Genomic DNA, 4,719 nt, shown 5'->3' with positions numbered 1-4,719 from the left:
TCATCTTTTTCTTTTTCACCTACGGCTATGATCTTAAGTATAGCTAAAAACACACCTGTTCTGGTAGGCAATGTTAGGCTCCCATTGAATGACATTTGCAAAAAAATTGCAAGTTTTATAAGGTCTACTTCAGATCCAACAGTTAAGGGAAAACTGATTACATATCCGTTTAGCCAGTAGCAACTTCCTACTTTATCCGTTTTATATATTGTTAAACAATTAACCTTGTAGGACTAGGAGTAGAAAATTGTACAGTATAACAATATTGTACACTATAAGGTTGGATAAGGGCAAAATGGACAATCGTTTTAAAGTCTATTTTTTGCGACTAGTTGGAATTACTTACCAAATTTCAAAGAACCTGGCCAAGGTTTTTTGCTCTGTGGGCGAGAGCGATGTCATCAGCGTAGCAACAATTTTTCCGATCTGGTTTCGGCGAGGTTGGAGATGTACAGGTTGAATAGTAGTTTTTCAGCGAATTCTTTTTAGTAGTTTGTAAATCATTTTCTCTCTCCATACCGTATCAACAGGTTTACAAACACGGCAGATGTTTAAAGACTTATTTCTTGGTAACCGGCTTCTATGAAAGTTGTTAAAGCTAGCGTCTGTTCAACTGGGATCTGTTTCAAGACAATGCAGCTCATTCTATTATATAAAAGTCTCTCCAGTAACTTATACGTACAAGTAAGCAGAGAAATCAGTCTAAAACTTTACGGGAGGTTTGCTGGTTTACCAGGTTTCAGAATGGCCACTGTCCTTTTAAGCTCGCTGGACACCGATCTCCCATCTAAGATACCGGAGAAGAATCGGTTTGCCATTTCCTTGCAGTGTTACCTAGGTGTTTCAAGAACTCCGGATGAATTTTTTTAAGTCAGGTGCTTTGCCGTGTTTAGTGTGTTTCAAGGCCTCATCCAGTTCGGACAATTTGTGAAGGGTATGGAGAGATTAGAGACATTTGAGCATTAAGCTCTTATACATATAGAGATGTAAGTTCTCGTTTTATTTTTAAAGTATGTCGTTTGTCATTGGCTACTCTAAAAGTTTTCACTATATGATTAGAGATTTAGTTGGCTGAAACACCACGTTTCTGGTAAGATTTGCTGGATGTCCCGCTAAGCTTAGGTAGCAAGTCCCATGCCACTTTGCTTGAATGTTTGAAGTTTATGTTCTCAACCATTTCCATCCAGCCTGAATTTCTGGCAGCGTCAAGACTGTGACTGATTGTCCGCAATATCGCTATCGCCACTGCTGCTTTATTCTTTATAAAGTTGTTTGCAGTGATCATTCCATTCAGGTATAGTATATAGGTGCTCGGCATAACCCTACTCAGTCAGCTCTGCGGAAGTTTTATTTTATCTGATGAGTTGAGGGACCCTACGTTACTATAGGGACAAAAAGTCCTATGTCCAGTATAACAGGTCTGTAGTGGATGTATGGAAAGTTACTTATGACTTCTCGACACCGGATGTGTGATTAATTTCGTATCTCACAGTTAGGATTAGACTGTAAATCCATATCCGTTCTTATTTTTCTTAGATGTTTTATCAATTGGCAACCACTTGGGAAAACGTGTTACTGTCTCCGACCAGTCTGTAGAGTTCTTCTGCATCTCGGACTCAGTTCGGTCAGGGATGTTACGCAGCCAGGACATCTGCTTTCTGCTCACACCCTCACTCCTCATTGATCTGTCTTGTCTTCCATTACAGTTCTGAGAAGAAAATATTTTTTGCCACGCATCAGGTGTCCTAGATACGCCACCTTCTTACGTTTTACTACCATGGTGAGCTCACGATCTGTCCGCGATCTTCTTAAAACTTCGCCGGTTGGTCAGTCTTGCTGTCCAGGGAATTTTCAGAATCCGTCGCAGCATACACATATCAAATGCTTCCAGGCGATTCAACGTATTGAACTTTAGTATCCAGGATTCAACTCCATACATAGAAGGATAGGCAGTACGTACCATAATTCGGCCTTTAATTTCTACTTCAGGATCTAGAGGTTATCTGTTGCAAGAGAGTCTAGGTATTTGAAATTTATGACTCTCATATAGTTATCTGTTCCCTATTCAGCTCTGGTTGGGCGTTTGCATGTTGTGTACTGCTGATTATGATAAGTTTGTTTTTTTGTATTTATGTTTAGCCTCATTTTCCGGCTGGCGTTCGTCACGCTGTTTAAAAGTTGTTGGACCTGCTTTATACTTTCCGCCGTAATAACCGTATCACCTGCATATCTCAAATGTTGTTTATAGGAAGTCCGTTGATTTTAATACCATATGTGAGTCTCCAATATGCTTTCTTGAAAATAATATCCGAATACAAATTTAATAAAAGAAAAGACAAAATATCCAGCTTTGGCGTACACCCGGTCATATCTCCATATTTTTGCTCGGTTTCCCGTCGACTCGATTATTTGCCGTCTGACTCCAGCACAGAGGTTTCTTATGATTTGCAGATCTCTATGATCAATTCCTGCTCTTTCCAATGCTTTAATGAGTTTTACATGTTGAACACAATCAAACGCTTTTTCGTAGTCAACAAAACAGGCAAATATACGTTTTTGCATTGATCCGTGCGTGTTAAAATTTTTCTTCTTATCTTACAAGATAGGTGAAAAACAGAATATTAATAAGAGTCTTCCTCTTCAGCTAATTGTTGCCCACTGCAGGACATAAGTCTCTTTCTAATCTCTTCCATGCATTTCTGTCTTGAGCTGTTTGATCCCAATGGATGCCCGCTGTTCTCTTCACATCATCTAGCTATCGTTTCAGAGGTCTACCTATATGTTCCTCCTTGTTTCTCGGACTCTATTGAATTAACTTTTTCGTCTATTTGCTGTTGTTGTTTTTGTCTAACGTTTTCATTTCTCACTCTATCCCTCAGATTGATCCCAAGCATATTCTTCGCTCTATTGCTCGTTTTAGTCTGTTTACGCTTTTTTCTGTTAATGTGGTGGTTTCTAGACCGTAAGTTGAGACTGGGCAGTATGCAAGCTTGGTATACCTTACGTTTCATACTTATGGTCATATTGGAATCTTTAAATAAAATCCGAACTTTCCAAAAGCCGACCAGGTCAAAACTACTCTACTGCCAATCTCCGCCATTTGATTTTTCTTTCAAGCTTTACTTCGTGTCCAAGGCCCAAGGTATATGTACTGATCTACGTTTTCTATTATTTGGCTTTGAATTGCCAAATGTTCCCCTATTGGACTCATTCAGCATTGTTCTGAGTTCATTTAGGTATGTCACAACACTAAGTCCGGCTGCACACATTGGCCCCAACGTTGGGACCAACGGTATTCGGCCAATGTGTGGACCGAGAAAAACACGTTGGGGCCAATATTGGCCCCAATGTGTGGAGCCGGGGTAATAAGTAATCAATCAATGTTTCAAATCAATCAAAAAAGTAGCTTTATTGTCGGAAACTTAAAGTCATTGACAAAGCCCTGAAAACACATACAAAAACAGCAAAAAAGAACATACATAATTATTACACTACACATACAATATGAATCACACATAATTACACCTTACAATTATTAAAATAAAAACAAAACAAGAAGGCAGTTACCCTGTATAAGAGAGAAGAAAGAGGATCAAAAACACAAACAGTTCTGCTTGGTCAATTTATGGCAGAACAAGCCGCCTTAAGAACTGGAGTAGAATTAGTCCAGAGAATAGTACGCCGCGTCAAGCAAAAACCTCTCAGCCTCACGCCTAAATCCACGCACAGATGGCTGGCCTCTCACTGGAGAGGCAGGTTATTGAAAAGTCTCTTGCCACCGTAAGTAAGCGACGATCTAATCTTCTCCGTGTGAGGAATAGGAAGCCTCAAAACGAATCTACCGCGAGTCACCGAGCCGGAGCCCTCGGACAACTGACCCCCAAACTTGCCACGGACAAGACAAATCGTCTCTAAGATGAAAATGCAGCACAAGGTGAGGATACGATGTTCAATGAAGAGGGGTCTACATGAGGCCCTGTATCCAACACGACACAAGCAACTCAATGCTCGCTTCTGCAGGAGAAACACAGAGTTGAAGCGGCTTCGAGAACAAACTCCCCAGAAAGCTATGCCGTAGCGGAGATGGCAGTCAATCAGTGCATAGTATGCACTCCTAGCTACATGGTAATCCAGATTGCCAGAGATTACCCTCAATGCATGGCAACCCGACGCCAGTCTAGAGCACAGACCGTCCACATGCTCAGCGAATCGAAGCGAGTCTTCAATAATAAGACCAAGAAACTTGTTCATTCCAGGGGCGCACAATGGCTCACCCTCAACAAAAATCTCCTGCAATGAGCATCCAAAATGTATGATCTTGGTCTTAGTGATATTTACTGACAGTAAGTTGGAATTGCACCAAAGTTTGATTATGGAGAGGTCCCCATCAATAGTGGCAGTCAATGAATCGGCGCTCTTGCCGCTCCAAAGAATGGTCGCGTCTTCAGCGAAAAAAAGTACAATGGCCACATTCGTTTTCAAGCTCCATGGAAGGAGTAGAGCGTTTTTGATGTACGAATGCGGCCAGTGTCATCAGCAAAGTGTAGATCATTTAAATATAAGCCGTCGATTTTAATTCCTTTATTTTTCCACTGTACTTTCTTGAATATGTTTTCTAGGGCCAGTTTAAACAATTTTGGGAAGATTAATTTAATAATAATAATAATAATAATAAGAGTGGCCCAATTACCAAAAGAAGAAGTGAATAATTTTCAATAA

Source organism: Ips typographus, linkage group LG1, assembly GCF_016097725.1.
Source record: "Ips typographus isolate SLU linkage group LG1, UJ_Ityp_2.0, whole genome shotgun sequence".
Taxonomy (NCBI): domain Eukaryota; kingdom Metazoa; phylum Arthropoda; class Insecta; order Coleoptera; family Curculionidae; genus Ips; species Ips typographus.
This window is presented reverse-complemented; position numbering follows the sequence as displayed.